Source organism: Gallus gallus, chromosome 2, assembly GCF_016699485.2.
Source record: "Gallus gallus isolate bGalGal1 chromosome 2, bGalGal1.mat.broiler.GRCg7b, whole genome shotgun sequence".
NCBI classification, from domain to species: domain Eukaryota; kingdom Metazoa; phylum Chordata; class Aves; order Galliformes; family Phasianidae; genus Gallus; species Gallus gallus.
Genome location: NC_052533.1, coordinates 30,476,377 through 30,501,248, shown reverse-complemented (window position 1 = coordinate 30,501,248; position 24,872 = coordinate 30,476,377). Strand labels below are relative to the sequence as shown.

The following is a 24,872-nucleotide window of genomic DNA, read 5'->3' as shown; positions in this document are numbered from 1 at the left end:
TGAAATAGAGGAAGAGAGAATGGTACCCAACAAGCTTTGTGTTTCTATTACATTGTACAGCTGTTGTTCTTTGTCTTTCTAATGTTGTTGATTTGCCTTTGTTCTCTTAAGTGGTGAACTTCTCAAAGCATGGCATGTTCTTCATTCTACACGTGTGAAGGGGGGGCATGTACTGCATCTGAATAGCATTTATAAGATAGAGGAATACACAGAATCCTTAGGAGTATAGAGTCTCTCCTGCCTTGAAGTTATCCACGTTTCTGGAACAGAACAATCTCAGTTTCTTATACAACTGTAGGCTCACCCTACGCCTCTTGCTCCAGGATTTCCCTCAGACATTAATGTATTTTATGCACGAACTTCTTGCAAATTACAAAACCTCCAGCTCTTTCTTCCCATGTGAGACTTTAGAAAGGCAAGCTTTGTGGTGCTATGTGTAGTTGTATAGAAACTTCTACCTTGGGTCCTCCAGAAAGTAGAAATGGGCTTGATATTTAAGAACTGAGAAGTGCTAGAGGGAATCTAAGTGAGAACAGGAAGGAAGAAAGGGTTAATTGCTGTGAAGACCAGCATAATCCTGACCTGCATGGATTGTAGTAAGGTTTTCATTAGTGAACAATTAACAACACCTACACCAAATAAAATGAATTTCTAAACAACAGGTAGTAATAACAAAATACACTCTTTAGCCAAGAGTTGTTAGAAGGTAGAGAAGAACTATCCATAAAGAGAGGATTAGAAAAAAGAGAAACCCCTGATGTAGCAAAGGGAGCCCCAGCAGGCCAGCTGGCTAGATTGAGGTAATAATCCTGCATTTCTTCAAAGAAATAATAAAAGAAAAAGGAAAGATCAAAGCCAATGAAAGAACCTCTTCACGTGATACAGTGTGCTATGGATAAATGCATGTGCCTTTTTAACAGTCTCTCTAACAGGCAGACAAAGAAGGATCAGCAGTAGGGTTCAGTAATACTTCAAGAGACCTAGGAGCTGGTAATGCTGGTTTTTTACCTGTGTAATTCCCTTGCCTTCTTGATTTTATACCAATATAAGTAGGAGGAGAAATTGGAACAGTACAGTACAGTGTGCTGTAGGACAAGTTGTTTTCTGTTGTTTCTCTGACTGCCAGGGGTGGACAGAACAAAATAAGTCTCTCTGGTATTTTTTTTATAGGACTTTTTTTTTTTCTTAGAGATGTTTCAGATCCTGGTTATTTTCTTGCCTCAGTGGTGATCATTGTTCCACCTGCCTCTTGCTCTGAGGAAGAGCAGACCTTTTTACCTAGTTTCCCTGTTACATTGAGGCCTGCCTACCTTCCTTCCCTGGTGCAGCATTACTACGGCCAGGCAGCTCCCTAGGGAGGGGAAGGAGTGGCCCAGGGACCAGAGGCCGGGTGTAGCAGAGCCTTCTCTTTTGGGGCACAGAGCTTTAGACACCAGCAGCCAAGCTGGTGTCAGTGACGGCCCGCCCGCCCCGACACTCTGGGGCACAGAGTACTGCGGCTGCGCTGCAGCAGATGGCGCCATTGCAGCACGGAAGGGCGGCGGGCCGGGAGGCGGGCTCCTGGGAAAGCCGTGTGGGGACCGGGTGATTCAGCCGGTGTGCTGAGCTTACCTGGATGTACGTGAGAGAGAGGTTTAGGAGGGGGGGCAGTTTCATAGGAGAAGGATTAATGAAATCCTGGTGGAAAACGTAGTTGAATCGTGTATGCCCAGAATTAGGTATACTGATCTGATGGGTGGTATGGAGAGCTGGGGTGCTGCACTCTGGAGACGTGTGGGTTGCTAATGCCAGTCTAAGTCAGAACAAAGTCCCTGTGCACAGCCTGACCACAGCATTGAGCTGAGAGGAAGCAGTGGTGGGCCGTTACCCAGTCCACAGGAACAACAGTGTGTCAGAGCAGCACACCTTTCCTCTCCCAACCTGCCTCAGACGCTCACCAGCATCTCCTTCAGGTGAGCCACCTTTTTTTCCCTCCCCTTCACATGCACGTGAGGAGAAAAGCTCAAGCACAGCCTCAACAAGGACAAACTTCCTGGGGGTTTCCTCCTACTCTGCTCCCTCCTGTGGCTTCTCCTGGAGGAGGGGGCAACCAGGCCTACTATTTATTTAATGCCAGTTTGCTCGGAAAGAGGCTTGAGCTGACTGCGTAAAGAAAAGTAGGTTTCATTACCTATAGCGCGTCACTTTTCAGAGGAGCTTGCATTGTTATGCAGTTTGAATTCTTTGACAATATAATTATTATTATTAGTCCATAACATACACTAACAGGCCTGGTGGTGAAAGGCTGTATATTAATGCACAGTAACTATGTTTCTCTAGAGGGGGTTAAACAAAACTGTAACTAGGGTCAAAGCTATGCCTTTACCTCCATCTGCTAGAACCCAGATGTAGTCACTTTAAATTTAATCACAAATTAATCAAACATAAATATGGTACGCATTGCATTGGAGAGGGGAATACTAACTTTGCAACAAACCAAAAAATATCTAATATGGGAATGGCCTAATGATAAGGGTTACTGTATCTACCTCTTGAAAATGTACCTGATAAGATCCTTGAATTTAAACAGAATGCTGGAAACCTTGAAAGAATGGCATAGTCCAGTAAACTGATTTTTACACCTTCTCTCTTTCTGAAGGTTCAGATAATTTCCTGGCAAATGCAGTTAAACCAATATTTTTTTTTCTTAGTAAAGACTGACAAGTTTCTGGAGCTCTTCTATAGCTGCAATAGTTTCTGTGAAGGAGAGATAAGCCCTTTCCTATTTGCCAAACAATGATGGCAAACAAAGCAGTATTCTACAGGAAGCAAAAGGCTGTTTAAAAATCGTGCTTTATTTGTTTGGCTCAAGGTAGTTGAGCCTGCTAGACCAAACAAGCAAATGTATTATGCTCTCATTTCTCTGTAACCAATGTAAAGAATAGACATCAAAGTACGGCTACAGAACTGGCTTCAGGGTGATTGGTCTGGTTATTTTCATAGCAAAAGATTTTTTGGGGGGATAATAATGCTGGAGATATGGCATACTGGTAAGAGCCTTGAAGGTGTTTCTCATATGTAGCTCTTCGCCAGGGCTGCACCTTACAAAATGTTCATCTCTTGTAACAACTGGTTGTAGAGATCACAAAGTGTCGTTTCTTCTTTGGGGTTATCAAAAGAACAGAAACATGATGCCTACTGAAAAGGAATGGTACCCACTGACAAACTAGTGAAACTCATCCTGATATAGGCAGGAGGCAGAAGGTGGGGGTGGTGGCTAGGTGTGAGCCTAACAGATGGATTGCCAGGCTCTTGAAAGAGATCTTATCAAAACACTAATGAAACTGTACTTTTCATAGCATGCTTATGTTTAAGCCAATACAAACCTTAATACCTCCTAATCTATACAATATCCTGTTTAAAGATATGCTTTCCTGCATTAGGCAGGTTGCATGCACAGAACCCTGTTCAGCTCTGGCAGAGAAGGAACTCATGCTGCTTTGGGCTGTGCTGAACTCCTTAGGCAGACATGGCATAGATTTGCCACTGGAGACCACCTTGCACCCTCACTGTTCAACAAGATTTAATGAAAGTGTATCATAGCACTGTGAAGACTGGAGGGAAAATGTATGCGCTAGAGATGGCTGCCTCTTTAACTGGTTATCAGGAAGAATATGTCTGTCAGGCTGTCTTCTGAGCTAGAACAACATCTCTGACTAATTTGACAAACTTGAGTTTCCTTAAATCACTGTTTTGCTGGTGATAAATGATTCTGAGACGTATTACTTCTGCTGTGGCTATCACCACCTCCTCTTCTGAGTTGTGAGAACTCATCTTGGCATGCCACTTCTCCAGTCCAGCCCTATTGGTTACCCTCTGAATGATGGGGAAAAAAAAAAGTCTTCTACCAAGAACCCATGGGAGAAGGACAGAAGGGGTGCTGGGCTGATACATTGCTGCAGGGAGAGGTGATCAGTGGGAAGAAGGAAAAGACAGCTACCAGGTCAGCCTGCTTTTTTCATGTCCTACCAATGGAGAGAGCTAGTGCCCTGCCAGCTGTACAGAGGGAGGTAAGCAAAGTTGGAACTGGACTACTGCTGCATGAGGGTGAGGCAGAGAGCTTGTGCTTACACAAACCTGCTCTGTCCTTGCATTTTCAATAGGACTACTCAATCCTCTGTGTTTCTGCATGCTCACAAGAGAGTTAATGCTTGAGAATAAGTATTTAGTATCTGCTAAGTGTTTGAGTTCCACAGGGATGTTTGTCCTCAATTTCTTTGAGCACAGTAGGTACACAGCCTGTCCTGGAGGTCAGCCATGCTAGCAATTACCACCCTTTCCATGGTTCCCCCACAGAGGGGGGGGGGAAAAAAGTTGACTCCTTTTGCTGTTTGCTGTGGCTTGTTAGTGAGGGGTTCATCTTCTGTCCTGAGGAATGCAGTAGATTTGTTGACTGATGTGCCACTTTTGTAATGGGAACTTCCTGAGAGAAGTGTAAGCAGTGTCTGTCTGTATTGAAACTGTTGAGTCATGGCCTGAACCACTGAGTGATCACCTGAGGCAAGGACTGGGTCAGCTGTGGGAGCACAGGTGAAGGCACTTCACCTGTGTGACCTCCTAGACCCCATTTAAGGGATGACTACCACTGGGGAAGGATGTCTTTCTGGAGATTCCTCCTTCTTAGAGTTTTCCATCGAGAGCCCAGATCCTCAGATATGGGTAAGCATTTCTTCCTTGACTATTTCTTTTTCTCCATAATAATCTTTCCAACTACAACACCTATAAAGAACCATCCTAACCGTGTTACTTTTTCAACTGTACAGTCTCACCAATTTCTGTCTACCAACCTGGATATATGGTTTTCAACTGTGCTGCCAGAGTGCCCTAAAGCCTTATTTAGTTAGGCTCTGTTTAAACATGTAGAAGGTGTTGTCCCTGTCATAAGAAGTGCTCTGACTAACTCAACATATGTAGTGCTGTAACATGTAGGCAAAGTATGAGCCAAACACCAAGAATACATTACTGTTCTCTTCAGGTTTTTGCTTGTGTTTCAGTTTCCTTCAAACCATTTCCCTTCATATCTACTTCTCGTGCCCTAGGCTTAGCCAGCACCAGCTGCCTAATAAAAAAATCTGCTCAAAAAATCTGTGTGGTATTGTGTATGGGAGAGGGACAGTGGAGGACAATGGAGCACTGTTAATGTTGGGGAAAGATTGGTGGTATGAAAAATCTTCCCTGGCATTGCATCTGTCCTACGCTCCTCTAAGGAAAAACTTCAGGATATGGTAATGTAAATGAGATTGTGACCTCTCTTGAATTGTAAGATCTTCCTTGTTCTTAGCGTGTTCCTTATGGGGTCTCCTTGGGTAAACAGCATGTTTTCTTTTTTTTCCACATGGTGGGTGACAGATGCAAAACTGGAGTTTCTGGGAAGGATGGATGTTAGAACACCTTAGTGTGTCCTTGAGCCCAAGTCTGGCCCTCAAGCAGAGTGCAGGAGTTTCTGTTTGTTAGGGGAAGCAGCCTTTCCCTCACCAGTGCTCTGGATTACACCTTTAGTAGGGGCAGGTCAGAGAGGTGTGTAATCCATTTAATTACTACCTTATCCTCCTCTGAAGTATGGAACAACATTTACTTGTAATGAGTTCACTCCTACAACAACTGACAAAAAACTGTTCTTAACAAATGACAGAAAGACTTAAATACAGAGTACTCTCCTAATTGTATGTTGGCATAAACCTGTATCTTTGCAGTAGATATGCCAGTGAGTCTTCCAACTAATGGTTTATCTGTTTATATTCCCTAAAGATAGGGTCTGATCTGGAGAGTCTTATCACTGATACAATGAGAAGTGTAATTCCAGTAATTGATATGTAGAAATAAAAAGAAAGGAGGGAGGCTATTCCTATGCTAGACATGAATTTTACATTCTTGACTTCCTTGAGCCACAGTGCTATACTGACTTGGGCAGGAAAAGATTTTAAAAGTACTCCAAATTTTGGGGAGTGTGGTTTTGTGCTTAATAAGACAAAGTGGAGAATTCCCCATGCACTCCCTTGTTTTAGTCAAAGAAAGCACCCACTTGTTTTCCCACAGGATCCTGCCCAGCATTGGTGTCAGCAGTGTGCAGAGCGGTTGTACCCCAGCGTTTGTACAACTTGATTTGAAAAGAAAGTCAGGTGTTGCTAACATTGCAGTGTGACAGTATCAAAAGATTTCCCTTGCTCCATCCATCATTTCCTTGCCTCTGAAAGAGAAATCTTAGTGGTATGAGAGCACAAATGCAACCAGGACGTCTCTTGAATATGTGGCTCTTCCTCTCATTCCCAGTTACTGATCTACATAATCTGTTTCTCAGACTGAAAGCAAAAAAATACTCCCTAGCACCAAACACCAGCTACTGATTAGGTATCACTTAAGCCCAAACCTCTACAAGAGCTGCTCACATTCAGTGCTATGAATGCTTTTCAGAATTTAGTACTAAAACATTGTTAAAATAAGTATACTTCACTACGTAACTTCACAGTGTTTTTAGGAGAGCTTTTTGGTTTATCTTTTAAATGATTTGATCACTGGAGATGCTTACAGCTACATGACTATAAATTAGATTTAAATAAATTTGTTAGCAGACAGCATTTTCCAGGTTTTCTGTAGTAGAATGTAAATTTCCTTGATCTGTGCAACTTCCAAATGCAAAGGATAAGGTTCCTTAACGTGTTTTGTAAGCAGGTGTTTCTATCATTACAGCTATGAGATTTTGAAATAAGGTTCTAGGAAGATGCTGTTGAAAATCCCTTTGCAGTGGATTTCAGTCTTTATTTAAGCAGGGAGTATGACATAGTTGGCAATAGAAGCGGAGAACTGGACATCTGCTTCCCCAACCCCACATTTCTAACAGTGACAGAATGCAAATCCAGTACAGGCAGCTATGCCTACCAGACACTGAGGCTGCACAAGTCTTGTCCTCTTCGGTGATAAGGTATAGGAGATGGTGGCAAATGCTTTTTTGGTGCTGTAGCTCTAGTCAGCTCTTGGAGGGTTTAAGGCTTCTTGCTGAGCTGGAGAATTAGGCAGTGATAATTTCTGAGGGAATGCCCATCAGGCCATAGCCATAATCTACATCTTCCCCAACACAGGCTGCAGGGCAAAGAGCCTACATGTTTTGCATGAGTAGATGATACTTCTAGAGATGGACGAGAAGCTTGTTTTGGCCTGCGTGGTTGTAACAGATTCAGGTGGACAGGGCCAGAAGTGGAGGGTGCCTGGCCGGGTTGTTACAAATCCCTGTTAATTGGTTTCCAACTGGCAAGTCACTCCTAAACCCATAGTTATGGGTGCTTGCTGGGGGGATTTATTGCTCTGGTTCATTTGCAGGTGGGAAAAGAAGGGCAATATTTCCAAAGTACTGCAGGGTTTCAGAAACCTGCAGAAGGGCCACAGAGGGTACACCTGAGCCCATTATCTGCATCTCTCTGGAGAATGCCAGCAGGAAAGAATGTCCTTCAGATGCTGTACAGGTGGAAAGTTGAGAGAGATTTATGGATGCATACACATTGGCAGCTACAAAGTGCCATGAAAAATATTTGAGATACAGCTTTTTTGCATGCTGGTAGTTTTTTTTTATCATTTGATTCTTTGGGGCATATTGAGCAGCTTTGAATTGCAGACATCCAGTTGAAGTTTTATGATGCCCTGAGCAGATGTGTGGTGCTGGCAGAATGTCACTTGACAACCCTGCTCAACCTGTGAGAGAAAAAGAGTCAGCTATGCTGCTCTGAGAGGCTGGAACCAGCACCTGTGCATGCACCTCAAGAATTCAGTCTACCTTCAGGAGAAATAGGGAAAGAAGACTATTCCCACAAGACAGAGCTAGGAGGAGGAGGTCTCCTGGCACAGCTACAGTTTCTATGCTCTAAATTAGAGAACCTGGGAGCTGGCCAATGTTTCTTACTACTGCGTGCAGCCAATTTAATTCCAGTTGCTAGAATTAAATGTGAGACATTAATAAAATTATTTTGCTAAGATAGTTTATTGAGGAGTAGATAAGAAAATAAAGCGCAGAAACAGGCAGAAGCAATGCGTTCCCTAAGCAACTGGAGACTTGGAACAGCAGTATGCTGTGGCCCACGTAGTAGCATGGCCATGGTCTGTATGTTGACCATTCTCCCCATTTGACAGAGGAAGGTGGGTGGGCTGGGGTGTGCTCATCTCAAACAGTCCTCTCTGAGGGCCGGCACCCTCCAAGGTGAGTTTTCAGCTGGTTGCTGTATCAAGTAGGAAGGCCTTGGCGTGATCTGGACCAGGCTTAAATCCTCTTAGGTGTCCAAGGGACGTGCCACTTCAGCTGCTAGAGAGCAGGAGAGGCAAAGGAGATTGGAACCCGTACTCTGCTTCTGTGTTTTCATCTCCCACTTCTCTCCACCTCCAGAATCAGTGCCCTGATCCTTTTTGTTTTTGCTGCATAGATTTAGGGAATGATGAGCTGTTAGTACTTCCTGGTGATAAGTTAATCTCCGTATTCAGTTTAATGGCTCCGAAAGGCAAAATGACATTACTTACTTTAGATTTTTTGGGGAATCCATGTGGTACTGCACTCTGTGTCGTGTAAAGACAAAAAACTTTCACCTGAACGCGTGTTACTTCTTATCTTTGTATCTTCTACCATTGTAACTTCAGACATGGATGGTATACCTGTTTGTTATATTGTTATATATTAGTGTGTAGTACAATTTGCAATTTTACACTACTGCTTTCATTTTCCTGTGTGACCTCCAAGAGAGAGAAGGCCAGGAGAAGGAAATGGGAAGATTTCAGAATAGATAAACTTCCTCCTTCAGCTGAAATGTAAACAGCCTGGACAGCAGAAAAAAAAAAAAAAAGCCTTCCTTTCTCCTTTCAGTGTATTCTCAGCAGTAATGTGGAGATGGGATATTCGTAGGCAGACACAGAGGAAGTGGCACAGTATGTGATGCTGAAAAATACAAGTGTGTCCAATATGGGCTGAAGCTGATTGGTCCGCTAGACGGATCCTAGGCATGGTATGTAAAAGAAGTGAGTAAGACTTTTAGGGTTTAAATTTGGTAACGTAGTAGAGACTGTCTGCCATAATGTTGGCTGTATGAAATGCCAGTGTAAAAATTATCTCAGAGGAAAGAAGAGAGGCCTTCCCAGGAGTGTCAGCGCAAACATGGGACCAAGACCTCAATTGGTTTCAGATGTAGAAAGCAATAAGGACACAGCCTAAATGGAAGCTACAAGATAGGAAGTGAACTTTAGTTTTGAGCAGACAACTAGATGGAATGGATGAACTGAGCTGTGCAGAATAAAATAGTCTGTTTTCTTCCTTTTTTTTTTTTTTTCTAATTTATTAAAGAAACAGGTCTCCAAGTGCATTGTAGGTAAATGGGAATGCACCGAAGAAATTTCTTAGTACACACATGCCTTCATTTTCTGCATCTAAATGCAACAAGTTGTAATTGCCTGTGCTTTCACTTATTGGCTGAATCATGCAGGTGATTTCCAAGCAAGATCCAGAAGCTGAAGAGAAAAACTCATTGAGTCAAGATGCAATTACGTTGAGAGACCTCTCAATTGTCAGGTTGTAGAAGTATTTTCAAAACAAAAAAAAATGGCTCATATTTGAAAGTAAAACTGAAACAGAATTTGCCAAAAGTAATAAAAATAACAGCCTGAAGCATCCTGAGTGATGGTCACCATTCATACAAGGGTAAAGCACTGACACAAAGACTTCATTGGGTGTAAGAAGTCAGAGCAGATTGCTCTCCCAGTTTCAAATATTAAAGTGGACTGATAATTGATAGAGACAGAGCAGATTCTTGGAGGAAATCTATGTTGCTAACAACAGTGATCTCTAGCAGGATTTACAGAACTGACAAGTCAACCTCCAAAAGAAATTAGAAGGATGAGAGATCATAGGGGAAAGAATCAGGAAGAGAACTCCCTAGAGAATGTGGATGGAATGGGATGTTGCCATATGTTCCTGGCCTTTTTTTAATCTGTGGAAAGGAGGAGGGGAAAGGTCAGATGATCCCAGCTCACACCATACAAAACAACACTTCCTCTGAAGAGAAAATCCAAAGTTCATTTCTCTCAAACAATAAGGCTCATTTGTTCCAGATGAATAGCTGGGAAGGTAGGGTAGAGAAGGGCATTTCCCATATCCAGCTGAAATGACTGGCTCTGCTGATGCTGCAGAATTCACCAAGGAGGAATTGGGTAGTACTAACACAACCGTGCCATGGGCAGTTTGGAAGAGGCCATCAGTCAGAGTGGGCTGAAATACAGCCAAAAAATACTAAAAACGTGACACACCCAAATATCAACAAGTAATTTTAGGATCAAAGGACTAACACTAATACTACAAGGACTGCTACACTGGCTGCTTACCTTGACCTGAGACTTGTAGAATTAAATCAAGACAAGAATGCTAAGGATGGTTCCACAAACTTGGAACATGGATTTTTTTTTTTTTTAATTTTCATTTATTTATTTATTTTTGCTGTAGCAGTTATGTGCTGAAAAGGACAATACCTCCTGTGTGGAATGTGGAAGCTGGAGTTCATGAGCCTTGTGAGTATAGCTTGCTGTCCAAGTGTAATGGAATGGTGGGGAAGGTGGTACTGATCCTGGTTCATCTACTTATGGATCACTGGAAACAGAATATTAATTTGCAACCTGAAACAATAAAATACAATTTTCAGTAATGAAAATGTTGTTGGTAGCATCTCTCCCCTGAACCCTCAAGCCACTGTGCAGCTCTTTTAAGGGGACTGAGAGAGCATGTGAAAGACTCCCTTAGGCAGTATTCAGGTTGCCATTGTAATGGAATAGCCTGAGGCTTCAGACTCAGATGGCACAGTGAGATCACCCAAATTTTGTCCTCGTCTTCACCCACAGACCAATTTGTTGAACAACCACTAGGAAATGTTCTGAGATGGGTGGGTGGAAATCAAAGCAGTAGGAACATTTGTGCTCCTGTTCCTGCGTCAGCCACTCTCAGATTATGAGCCTTCACCTCCACCAGCATCTTCCTGTTGGCTTTTGACAATACTCTACAAACTGGTATTAAGTGGAACATTAAGTTGGAAAACTGCTAGTTTTTGTACAAGAGTTAAAAGTATGTTTCTGTGGTTTGCTAAGAGAATGCAACCTATTAAAAAACGTGTTTGCGTTAAGGCAATTCAGCATCCATTGCTCTTTGTAGACAACTCTGAGAGGCCTGTTTTGTCCTGAGCACCATTCATGTAGCGATTGTGCATGCATTCATATAGCTATTAGGCACTAAGACAGAAAATATCAAAGCACCAAAAATAGTGATGAAAGATGCCAATGAGTTAATACATAGGCACACAGCTCCTGGACAAGCGTGACCACAAGTAAATCTTAGATTTGTTGTTTTCTTCTATACCTTCTGAGATGGTGATTTGCCCTGCACAGCAGAACAGATCTTGGCCTTTCTTTTTCACTTACTAGAGGATTTGCAGAGCAGGAAAAGAGGATTACAATTCCTCTCAGCAGAAAGTAATCCTTTTAAGTTAGATATGTCAGCATTCATTGAGAAGTGTGGGAAAGTGCATGCTACTTAAAATGCCTGACAGGCCTTGGGGAAATGTGGTGGCAGGAAGATAGGAGCAAAACCCCCAGTCATGACTACAATGGCCCCCAAATTAGAGACTGGTGGAGGGAGCAGTGAAAACAGAGCTCAGGAGTGACGACTGATTTTTGCTTTTATCCAGCATGGTGAATTTACAGCATGAAAGTCCAGAATTATAACCTAGAATGGTACCCTTTCATTTGAAACTAACAGCAAAGAAATTTTTCATTTACAAGGCCACTTTGGAAAAATGGCAGTCATGTCCTGTAATTCTACCGTGGATCAGCATGGCAGTGAGGCGGTTGACATAAATTGATAGATGTGCTATTCTGGATGCATAGTTAGAGCTACTAGTAATTCTTCAGTCCACATTTGTTCTGTTCGGAAAGTTATAGTCTGGTTGTAATGGTATCACTGAAATAAAACTTATTGTTATGAGTTTCATTATCCAGTTTAAGAATCTGAAGTCCTGGACTGAGGCATTATCAGCAATGCTCTCACAGGATGATGAGCAAGGTCAGAAGCTATTCTGGACCCAGTCGTTGTGAAATAGTTCAGGCTTAATATATTACGACTGAAGTTGAAGAGTACCTGGAATCTGGCTGAACCTCATCTGAGCAGCTGATGAGATTCCACCGGCAGGGCAATAACATGAAAGCTATTGGGGTTAGAAAGACAAACTTTGAAGTAATGTGAAAAGAGTTAAAGAAAATGGGCAGGAATTCAGTGACAGAAAATGCATGCTGCTGAGTGCTTGAGGTAGAGCTGAAGACAAATTAAACTAAGGGAATTTTTGAAACCCCACTTCTAAAAGAAGAAAATAAAGAGCACTGGATGGCATAAAGGGCTGGAAAACACTGTGAATGGTTGTGCAAGTATAAAACGAAGTGGAAAGTTAACAGAAAAAGAGAAACAAAGCAACAAATTGCATAAAATAGCAGATCTTACCAGGCGTTTCATAACGTATTTGTAACAGCATAATAGCTGCACATCTCTATTGTAACAGAATGCAATTTTACTCATTCTAATTTAGCACAGGACAGTCAACACAATCATTTCAAATCTGCCGTTCACAATCCAAGGTAGCATCTTGACAGCTTTTAACAAATGAAATGCTTCATAATGTAGACTGCTGGGGACAAGCGACAGAACTGAATTCAGGGTCAGCAACTGAATACATAAAACACGTCTTTTGGGAATGCGTGAGCTCCATATCGCACGAGAGATTTTTATTCTTTCATGTTTTAAAAAGTCTGCATTTCAGTTTTGCAGATATTATACATAATTCCCACTTTTCATCTGCTACTGAACCCACTCCTCTCCACCTTATCCACAAAGCTCCTTATTTCTGCAGCCTGAGTGACAACTGCAGGTGCCTCTGTAGGATATTGCAATGCATACCAGCATTTAAATGGCCTGCTTTGGCTAAACAGGTCTTTGTGTGCTTGTAACTACTTTATTCACATTCACCGCTGACAAATACTCTCCCCACAGCTGGAATATAAAGGCTTGGAGATACTTCAATGCGAAGTCCACCTTGGGAATCTATCCGTGTGGATTATTCTGAGGATCAGATGCTATACTGCACAGAGGAGCATTTCCTCCGTATATTTGACTGTTCAGAGTGGGGTAGAAAAAGATTGTTTCTCATCTGTCCTTCACATCCCCACGAGAAAATTATTTTTATCTGACTTTTACTGTAAGTCAGGGTTTACAGTACAGTCTTTAAAATCCCTTACCAGGATTGGGAACCCATGATAGTGGGCAAACTGCACAATGTGTTTTGAGGCTGTGCCCCAAATTCAAACACGTTTAACATAATTCTTTGAGGTTCGGATAGTATTAAAATAATCAAAATGACCAAATTTATTTTTAGTGTGCTAATTCCCCACTGGGTTGGAAGGTAAGCTATGGGGGAATGCAGCTGGTTCATACAATTTGGTTTTATCGGTTACCTCTGAAGACACTTATCATGGGTTTATTTCAGCTAGACTGCAGGGCAGTCTCTGATTTGATTATATGCCACCCTTTGGGACATTTGGGATTTGAACTGCTGACTTAGTGCTGGAAGAAAATAGCTCTGCCTCATAGTGGTTTCATCTTTTCAGGTTGGCTATTAGGAAAAATATCCTCTCAGGAAGAGTAGTGATGCATTGGCACAGGCTGCCCACGGAGGTGGTGGGGTCACCATCCCTGGAGGTGTTCAAGAACCGTGTGGATGTGGCTGTGAGGGATGTGGTCAGTGGGCATGGCGCAGATGGGCTGGTGATTGGTTTGGATGATCTCAGAGATCTTTTCCATCACTGATGATTCTATGAGCTTTACAGATCACTTGTATAATAACAGCGAGTTAGGAGTGCTTGACTTAGGAAATGCTTCTAGTCTGATTTTTTGGGTGGTCCTATGTGGAGCCAGGAGTCGATGATCGTTATGGGTCATCCTTTCCAACTCAAGGTATACTCACACAAAACGTTTTGAAGTTACATCACGTCCATTGTGCTTTTTTGGCTTAATGCTCTCACTTCACACCTGTACCACATAAACGTCTAAACCCCGAGGAGGCGCGGAGCCAGGCTAGGCCGTTCCTGGCAGGTCACCGCCTCCCGAAGCGCCCGCGAGCCCCAACGCCCGCGTTCCACTTGGCGAAACCACAGCGTGCATCCCCTCCCCTCTCTCGCAGACACACCCCCGCCGCATCAGGGCTGAGAGGACGGCCCCGGCCCGGCGCCTCCCTCCCCCCGCGAGCCGCCCTTCTGTGCCGGGCCCACCCCCGCCTTTCCCGCCGCCGCGGGCCGGCTCCTCCCCGCCGCCGCCCGTCCGCCTCCCGCTGCTCGCGCTGCCGGCGGCGGCGGTGCCCCCCGCGCTGCTCCCTTCCCTCCTCCTCCTCCTCCGCTCCGCTCCTCGCGGCGGCCCGGCGGCTCCTGGCGCGATGGTGCGGCGCGGGCGGCGGCGGCGGCGGGGCCGGCCGGCCGGCCGGGGGCGAGCGGCGGCGGGCCCGGTGAGGCGGGCGGCGGCGGGCCCGGTGAGGCGGGGGCGAGCGGCGGCGGCGTCAGTGGCGGCGGCGGGCCCGGTGACTCGGGCGGCGGCGGGCCCGGTGACGCGGGCGGCGGCGACCCGCGGCAAGGTGAGAGCCCTCGCAGGCCGCGATGGGCGGGGAAGGGTGCTTCCCGCCTCGGCGGCGGTCTTTGTCCGCGGGGCCGGAGGGGCGCCTGCCGCGCTCCGCCAGAACGGTCCCTGAAGAGCGGCCCCTCCACGTGGCGCGGCGCCCCCAGCGCCCTGCCCCGGCTCCTCCCCCAGGGCGGCCCGGCGCCGCCGTTGAACCGTGCCGCGTTGGGCGCGGAGGCGGCGGTGTCGCTGTGGGCTTTGTAGCGTCCCCTTTGTGTAACGAAGGGCAGAGGCTTAGGGAGCATCCGCAAGCCCGAGAGCGCAACTTTTAAAGTAGTGTATATCTGTCTGTCTAATTCTGCCCTCTTTTGTTTTAGTCTGAAAGTGAGTCCCTGCCGTGGTGCTGCAAACACGCGGCTGAACCATGTGAATGCAGTGGATGTTTGTTGGAGGCAGTGGAACGGTCGCAGGTGTGATCAGCGCCCTGAAGTGAGCTCTGGTCCCAGCCCAGTGGGTCCCTGAGGCTGCTCTGCAGCTCGGGGCCTCAGATCCCCCAGTGTGTAGGGGACCTCGGGCTGCCCGCATGGTGCTGTAAAGTCAGTCTATGTGCTTGTGGTCCTCGTGGGAGCTCATTTCTGACCCAGCAAGGCCTGTGGCCTTCCATAGTTTCCGCTCCTTGTGGCATACTGAGCTGTGGGTTTGCTCTGTCGGAGCCAGGAGGTGGTGGTTAACGTTTCCCTGTCTCTGAGGTGATGTGGCCTATGCAGACTGCTCAGTTAGAACAGCTGTGAGTTAATGCATGCCCCTGTGGTATGCAGTTGCCAAGTCAGTCAGTAGTACTGCATTGTGTTGAGTTGTGATGCACCGTTGGATCTGTTCCCTATCCCAGAGGCTGACTGGAAAGGTTTTGGCACAGCAGCTTCAGTTCCTGGAGCTGGTTACAGGAGTGCTGATGGATGGAGCACCCAGAGGGCCTTGGGCCTGGCATCCCAGACGTGAGGAGGGGCAATGCTGTGCAGCCAGGTTCCCTGAAGCAGCAGAGATCATCTGGTCCCTCCCTCATCTTCTGATACCTCACTGGGGCGAGGATTGTTTCCCCTTGCCTCAGATTGATCAGATGGTGTTCACAGTCCTTTTGACCGTGTGATTCTCCTGCATACAGCACTTGAACGTTATGCAAAAGCAATAAAAGGTCAAAATTAAGCTCCTGTACAATGTTGTTTGCCATTATGGTTCCAGTGGGAAGATAAGGCTTTTGTAAATAGCTTTGGGGTTTGGTTTGGCACCCAACAGCATTCTGGCTGGAGCCCTCTGTTCTTTTGAAGCTGCTGGTAATCGTCAGCCTTGAAGCACTTCTCTCTTCGGTTGTCATTTGGGGATGCAGCACCTCAGCCCTTGGGTGGCATTCCTGGGACTGTGTGCTCAGCTCAGAGCAAATCAAGGTTTTCCGGCAGGAAATGGAGGTGCGAGTTAGCGCATGTTTACACTCTGTTAATATTCATTTGATATTAAACTGGGATTACCTCAGTTTGACTAAAATGAATAAACAAAGCTTGAGCATTACTAAAATTAGCCATCTGCTTCAAACAGGAAAACAACCCAATTAATTGGTTTTTTGTTGCTTTTTTTTTTTTTTTTTTTTTTTTGCCTAGTAGAAGCAAAGCTCGCTCCTTGCTCTCTCACCCATGATGTTCTCCTGATCCCTTGTTGTTACAGAACAATGTGTAAGTGTGGGACCAGAACTAATATTTAAACCTGTTAGGGGGCAGACAGTGGCATACAGGTATCCACCAGAAGTGAAGGTGTGCATGCAGGTATGTTCTCCTTTTGACCTGGCTGGGCACTGCCTTGCAGAAGTGGAAGTTGCATCTGCTTTTGGAATCAGTATGGTTGACTTTTAAGTGGAGACATCAGAATTCTTGCTGTTGACGTGGGAAGTAAAACATCTTGCTTCAGGCTTTTCTTCTTGTTTTTGCCTAACGCAGGAAGAATTTGGGGGGGACAACAGTTAGAGCAACCTTGGGACTGTGGGAGACCTCAGGTGCCTTTCTTTCTATCAGTTGTGTGCAGAGTTCCAGCAGCAGATCTGACATCCCTCTCAGCCTTGCTTTCCCTCCTCGTGCTTTGCCTCTCGTGTCAGCTCTGTCACAAATGAACTAAGTGCTCTCATTTCCTAGTAGTACCTCTCATTGCAAGCTGCCTGATTCGAGGGTGTTCAGCATGCACTTGCAATCTTTCTTCAGATCTAGAGAAGGGGAAAGCGAGGGATGGGAATAGCTTGAACTTTCATCTCCTACTGAGAAAAAACGTACTGAGGTGTGGTAATTCTGGGAATAGTTGGATAGCATGCTGTTGGTAGCTGGCAGTATTCTGCTTTTGAGAAGTGCTTTGTGGGTACTTAAAAGGAGTAATGGTATTTTACGTGCTAAAATATCTGAACTCGATAGACATAATGTTTTTTTATCAGGGATGATACTTTTTCTGAGAATTACCTTCAGCTTTCACTAGAATTTCAGTACTTTCTGTAACTGTTATCTGCAAAAGACAGTATTTCTAAAATCTGCAACATTGCGGCAGACTTCCACTCGCTCTGAACCTGTGGGCTTTTTCATGTTGAAATATTGTCTCAGAGTGAGCTCCAGTTGTTCATCTCCTCTGAGCCTTCCTGTCTTTTTTTTTTTTTTTTGAGGTTTAGTAGCAAAAGTATTCTGTCTTAAAGTGCCTGCATCCTTCGAGGGCTTAGAATAGAGTAGTATTTTAACATCTTTGTTCAGGCGTGTATGTATTTTCTTTCTTGGTATATGACACTTTGTTGGCAAAGGTAAAATGATAAGCTCGGATGCTGATTATGATTCAGTTTCTGAATGTTCTTTAGTTGAAATATAATAATAATAAGGAAGCAAGTGGCTTTGAGGACTACACAATAAATGGAGAACTCACTGTGGCAGAGATTTCCAAGCTACTTCATCTTTGATGTGTGTTTGCTTATGTTGGCCATAACCTTGACTTGAGAGGCGTAGCTTTGTCAAGAGGAAGGTGCAGAGGTATGTGTAGATGAGTCCATGCCCATGCCTTGGTCTGTTGTGGGTGAGCAAACCTGCAGTCTGGACTTTAAGGTTAATAAAGGCCAGTTTGGAGGCACTGCTTTTTCACAGTGAATTAGAAATTATACCTGAAGCCTGCACCCATATTAAGGAACAGAAATACTCTTTAATTCACATCCCAGTTACTTACTGTTTGAGATCAGATTTGTGCTGATCATGTTATCGACTTTGCAGAGGGACATGGTTCTGTATGGATGCAAGCCTTAATTCGGTATGTTTTTGAACTCCTGGAGTAAGTCCATTTTATGTGTATTGGGTGCTCTGCCATTAACCTAAGCCATCAGGTAAAATGAGGGTTCACTGATGAGTTAATAGGATTTCTCTTTGACAGACTGCAGGGAGCATCAATAGCCAAAAAACTATTGAAGTTCTGCAATAAGTTACTTAAATCAATACTTCAGTATTTGAGAATACATAAAAATAAACTTTTTCAATATTTTTTTTTTCTTTTGTTCAAATTTGGTAATTACACCTCCATAATGGCTTCTCTGGTGCAGATGCAGAATAGACAAAGAAAGAATTAGGCACACAGTAATCGCAGCAGTGGCTAAGTCGGTTGTACAATAGCACAAGAAGTAACATTGTGGCTCCTGGAAGCAATTTATAAGAAGCTCCCAGCTCGTTGTGTGTTTTGCCATTAAAATGCCCAGTGCTTCATTTTTAAGGCTGCACTGTATTGTGTGAATTCCGTCTCGGCAATGGAACTAGGTTCTGGCAGTTTGCTTTAAGAGACGGGGGTGAGGGAATAACCAAGAGAATTCAAATACAGACAGTGTGACTTCTGCGGCAGTGCATTGGGTCGTGCTGTTATGTGCCTGCAAGGGTCAGTTGTTTAGAGATGAATTCTGCTCTTGCTCACACAATAGTAAATCCATTTTGAAGTCTACAGCGATTCTAGGAAAGTAGAGCAAGAGTGAAATTAAGCCCATGTATGCCCATAACTGTGTTTATTTCAGAAAGCAAAGCTATGGTCAAGATGCTGCTTGCTCTTCTAACTGGAATTTTGTCAGCAGTGTTTCTTTTGGAGGATGATCTGCCTTTGGAGTGATTATTTTGGCAGAAAAAAAACAAAACAAACAAAATCATTATATGGGGCACTTCATGAGCAACAGTGGATGTCTGTGACAGTGGGTAAGTGCAGGCTGCTCAGCTTCAGAATTCACTTGGGCATGCTGTCATGAACAGTGTACAAGTTCATGGGCAAGGGACTCATCCTTGCCAGCCAGCTGTTTATCTCACTTATGTTTTGAGATCTACCCGAAGCAGTGGCTATCGAGCACTGCAGACATCAGAAGGGCTTGTTTTAAGCAAGAGTAGTGTGCATCAGATGCAGACCTTGCCCTGGGGATGTAGGAGATGAATGTCTGGGTGTTGGTGAGCAATTTGGACGCGCCGCCTCAAGCACTTCTGTGAATGGCAGGCTGGTAGTGGTGTGTGTGAAAACTGCATTCTGAAACTCAGTGGAGGAAGGAGTAGGAGGTTAGTGAGTGCAAAATGCCCTCTGCCTCATATTTTTAAGTCTGTATCTTCTCACTCTGTCCTTCCACCAAATCCTAACACAGCCTAGGTGAGATCTGGCTGAAGGCTCCCTTGGTAGCCTGTGATGTAGAGAGGCTTACCTGAAATGGTCGATGAAGTACTCGATGGTAGGAAATGTTCAGCTCTGGTGATACAAGTTTCTTTTGATGCTGGGGCCGAACTTGTTGAACTCTTACATGACGAATTTAGTCACCTCTGGAAGTGCCCTTGGCAGTGCTGCTTGGTGGCTAAGTTTGGAGCTTCTAGCAAATGATCAGTCTTGATTAGTTTGCATTTCCCCCTTCTGACCAAGTATCTCAGAAAAAAAAATCCAGATAAGTAATGAAAGAAGAGTAGGAGTTGCGTCGGTTTTATTTTTGGAATTAGCTAAGTGACTGCTAAAATACATAACGGTGCTGTTACCAGGTAAAATGGTAAGGTTTTTCTGTACTTGTTCAGCGTTTCATTGCATCTGAATGCGTGATCCTCACTCCTCATCTCACAGAGCAACAAAGGCTCATGAGTAGTGATAGGTTTCCCTACAGGTAAAGGCGTGCACCTCAGCACTTGCAAGGTGTGGACATGTGCATATATTTATGTCTGAGAAGCACTATCCTGTGGAGTTAAATGGTCTCCATATTACATTCCCCTCCCTCCGAAATCTGAAGTCTGTATTTAGGGATTAAAACAGCCTGCACCAAATTTCCTGGAGTTTAGTTAAATGAGATGCAGTTTTGCTATGCATGGCATATTTTGTAATGTATATTTGCACTTGAATAGGAATGTAAAAATAAGTTGTGCTGCTGCCAGTTTGAGTTTTCATATTAAATTGGCATGTCTGATTCATATCTTCTGTCTTGTTTTGAATTGGAAACAGATATCTAAAGAAGTAACTGGTAGTTTAAATGCCCTCAGTGACACTGAAGATTTTCTGGGGTTCCAAGATGATGCTTCTAGATAGATAGAGGTTGTTGTCTGAAGACAGCTATGGTAGTTTTGATGCCTTTTAAAATTTTTCCTGAATCATAGAATGGCCTGGATTGAAAAGGGCCATATTGATGATCTAGTTTCAGCCCTCCTGCTATGTACAGTCACCACCACCAGACCAGGCTGCCCAGAGCCACATCCAGCCTGACCTTGAATGCCTCCAGGTATGGGGCATCCACAACCTCTCTGGGCAATTACACCCTGAATCCAGGATAGGAATGAATTGCTGTGGCCCAGATGTGCTCTCCTGGTGCAGTTGTACTCTGAGCCTGTGTCCAGGCTGCGCAAGCCATAACTCCCAGCAAAACCAGGAATCTGCAGTTGTCATATTAAAAAAATACAAATTTAGATAAACTTCCCATCCTTTCCAAGTTTTGATGATCGCTTTTAAAAACTGCTTCATAATATTAGAAGGGAAATGGGTTTCACTGGAAGGAGAGCCCAAATGGAATAGGCAGGTGTAGCAAATAGGAGAGAATATGACCATCCTAGGGTCATTGCTCTGGAGAAATAGGACAGTGGAAATACATGGAAATAGATTGGTTTTGTGAGTATCCTTGCAGATTTCAAAGTATGTCTTCCAGAAATTAATATCCCTCTGTTACTGTTTCTGCACTGAAATTGCTGTTGTAGTGGTAGTGGCCCACAGAGGCTGTCTCTGAGATTTGCTAGTTCTGTGCTGTCTTAGCGGTTGAAATAGCATGGATCATCCTGATTATTTGATATTTTGCTTTCTCCCATTTAGTGTCTGGAAGTACCTGCTGAATTCACAAGAAATGACTGATATGCTGTCTTGGCTGTCAGATGATTCAGTTTTCAGTCTTTTAGGAGCTTAAATACTTGATAGATACGGTCTGATGCTCTATAAGAGAGTTTTTTTACTGAGAGTATAGCCTGTTTTGTTTTGAAGGCCATCATGCTAAACATTGCTGAAGACAAGGAAGATGACCAGTGTTAGCAAAGGGAACAAGCAGAATGAGCCTTGCTGATGTATGTACTGCATGTACTATTTCTGAGCAAATCCTGTCAGGAGAGATTTGTACAAAGTGTTGAAGCTGTCTGGGAGTAGAACTGAAGTCCACCCTATGGGGATATATAGTGTCTTAAAAGGTGAAATACGCTGAGCTCTGAGTCGCTTTGTAATCTTGTTACTCAGTGGGTGTACTGTTGGCTTGAAACAACCAGAAGGTGTGGCTTGCTGTTACATTTGTGCTTCGTGCTGGGAGTGAAGGATGATTAATGAAGAAGTGGTGGTAGAGTCCTGTGTGGGATCCTGTGCTTCTTTGCCTACTTGGTGACTGCAGGCACCTTACTTAACTTCGTTCTGCCTTGGTTTCTCAATGTGTGAGAAGGAGGTTATGATAGTGATCTCTGCCACAAAGGATTTTAAAATCCTACGATAGAAAACATTGTGTAAGAGCTAAGTACTGTTAACGTGTGCTTCTAGGAATCCCACAGTATTCCCTGCTCCAAGTGAGATGTGTTCAGAATTTACAGCTGGCTCTGCAGCCTCTCACTGGAACCCCCCGATCCCTTTCCATGGGGCTGCTCTCCAGTCTGTTGTCACCCACTCTGTCCGTGTAGCTGGGGATGCCCCATTCCAGGTGCAGAATTCAGCACTTGCTCTTGTTAAACTTCATGTGGTAGGTGATTGCCCAGCCCTTTAATTTGTCAGGATCTCTCTGCAAAGCCTTTCTACTCTTCCTTAAGGGAGTCAACTCTTCCCAGTTTGTCATCCACAAACTTAGCATACCTTCAAGTCTTGTGTCATAGTCATTGATGAAAACAATAAAGACAATTGGCCCTAAAACAGTTCTGCATGACTTCTGACATTTTGGAATTGTCTGTTCCTGTGCTTTTAAGAGGTGATACTTGAGAGATCAGCACTGTTGAACTTCATTGCAGTTCCCTAGGAACCTTGCTAGCTAGTTCCCTGAGCAGCCTGAAGCTGTTCTCCCCATAGCTAGGATGGAAGTTTTGGTCAGCTCCCTTAGTACCTCTGCCAGGAAGTTATCAGTGAGGTGTTTTAGGAATCTCGTGGACCTGTTTGTATCAGTTGTGTGGTATTTCCAGTTAATGTCTGTCAATTTAAACTCACCCGTAAGGACAAGGGTGGCTGATCTGGAGGTATCTATTAGTTACTTATTCTATAAGTTATTGGTGTTGTCATCCTGGCTGGGTGGCCTATAGCAGACTCCTACAACAACATACACTTTATTTGCTTATCCCTTAGTCCTTATCTAGAGGCTCTCGACTGCATCATTTTCAGCTGTGAACTCAATCCCTCCCTTACATACAGTGCCACCCCACCTCTACTGCCCTTCCTGTCCCTGACAAAGGGCCTAGAGCTGTCCATCGTGACATACTAGCCACAGAACTCTGCATACCAGGTTTCACTCTGCCTATGATGTTATAGCTCTGGGACTGAGCCAAGCCTTCCAGAATCATTTGAGTTGGAAGAGACCTCTAAAGGTCTTCTGGTCCAACTCCCCTGCACTGAACAGGGATACCTACAACTAGATCAAGTTCCTCAGAGCGCTGTGCAAGCTGACCTTGGACGTCTTCAGGAGTGGGGCATGACCCACTCTGAGCAACCTGATCCAGTGCCTCACCACCCTTACTGTAAAGCTCTTCTTGCTTCTTCCTCATGCTGCATACATTGGTGTAGAAACATTAAAAAGTGCTTCATTATACCTAGCACCTCATGGAGAAGAATGAAGGATCTCATTAGCTCTTAGTCCCTCAGATTTTGGTGTGCCATTCTGTAGTTTCACTGTCAAGGCTGATTTTTATCCCTTTCCCTCTTCAATCTTGTTTAAAGCTCTGTTGATCAGCCCTGCTAACTCCCGCACAAAAATTCTTTTTCTCTTCTAAGAAAGGTGCATCCCATCAGGCTTCAGCAGGCCTGATGCTGTGTAGACCACTCCATGATCATAAAGCTCAAAATTGGGCCAGTGATGCCAGCCCTGTAGCCATATGTTGATCACTTGGATTTGCCTGTGCCTTTCAGTAGTGTTTCCTGCTGCTGGAAGGATAAAGGAGAACACTGCCTGTGTTTCAGATCCTTTAACCAATCGCCCCCAAAGTCCCTTCAGATTGCCCTTAAAGTTTTTACTACCTCATTTTTGCTGAGATGAAAGCTTATTTATGGATAATAATTGGAGGGCTGTAGCATGTTAATGAGATTTCTAGTAATGTCTCTTACCCATGCCCCAGAGAGGCAGAAGGCTTCCCTTTAGGTTCCTTGAGTAAGGTTATAAAAACCCAAAAGAGTCTGGTATGAAGAGCAAAAATGGTGAGGTCAGAAAAAATGCAGTGGAGGCTGAGAGGAGGTGAGGCAGCTGCCTCACAGAGGTGGAGTGGGATGTTCATGCATCGGGCAATTCCTTGGGTGTCAATGCACAAATGCATTCATAAATATTGACCAATGTTTCTGTTGTTCCTCTTGAGATTTCTGCATTCCACCTCCCATAATCTCTGTGCTTCTGCTGAGTTTCAGCAGTTTCTGCGGTAGGTATCCCTGATGTTTATTTCATCACATGTAGACCATTATTCACAGGTCTAACATGGCGTAGCTTTAGGTGTATTATTTTCAGCCACTTTGGCTAACAAACTAATTAAGATTCTCCCCCTCCCCCCAGCCACTCCTTACCCTTCATTGTGGAATTTCAAGAAAACACAGAATACATACAAACTTCTGTTTGCCTCCAAGAAATGCAATTTCACTTTAACTTCCCTATTGTGTTTGTTCCTTTCTCAAGCAGCTGCACTGCAGCTATCAACAAAAGAGTAAAGCAGTTTTGCTCAGAGAAAACTCATTCTAATTATCCATAATAACTTGAGGGAGATGTTTAAGTGTAAAGAAACAGCATATGCGGTAGCTCCCCCCTCTCATTCCCCTGTAAGTGTTTCCACTGAATGTATTGTATCTGTTTTTCGCCAGATACTATCTTAATGTAAAGAAGTGTGTAATTAAAGTCATGGAAGGGAGGGAATTGAAGAGAACAATAAAGATATTTAGCAATTGCATCATATGAAAGGTCATTTTTGTATCTTGGGTAGGAGGAAGAAACAGCAGAGGAAAATTAGGGAAACAAACTTAAGTGAATGTTGTAGGCACTCAAAAAGCAGGTGTGGTGTGCACCTGCATGTGTTCCTACTACGAACAAGTCCTTCAGGGGACTCACAGGGATGAGTTGACAGATGGTCTGCTAATTCTGATTGATTAGAAGTATGGAAATACAATTCTGATTTAGTAAATGCATTGTGTTCAAAGATGTCAAAAAGAAGTACTAGATTTGTCCTATATTTGGTACATGAATATATATTTATCCTGGGAAGTGTTCTAATGAGATTTTATTCTTGTGTGGACTGGCATTTCATTTCCTAGCCTGTGGGTAGAATCTGGGGTCTGTCTAGAACACATTTGAGCAATAAAAAAGTGAACTGCACTGCTGTAGGGAAGTTGAGCAGTTGGAAGGTGGAGGGATTTTAGTTAGACTCCTGAGTGCTTTTTTTGTATATATCTATTGCTTCAGTAATGGTGTAACAGTGTAAGAAGGAAC

The 24,872-nt window shown here is 44.1% G+C and overlaps 1 protein-coding gene across 4 annotated transcripts in view; it reads left to right on the top strand.

The window, feature by feature from the left end:
• Positions 1-24,872, top strand: part of CDCA7L (cell division cycle associated 7 like) — a 66,196-nt gene that overhangs the window by 30,880 nt on the left and 10,444 nt on the right. The window contains exon 1 of one of the 4 annotated variants that reach the window (NM_001305283.2): positions 14,671-14,717. The exons of 2 other annotated variants lie outside the window; for them this stretch is intronic. The gene's annotated coding sequence lies outside the window, so the exon portion shown is untranslated. Of the gene's footprint in view, positions 1-14,670; positions 15,032-24,872 lie in introns of those variants that run through there. One more of the 4 variants, XM_046922408.1, reaches the window with a different exon arrangement.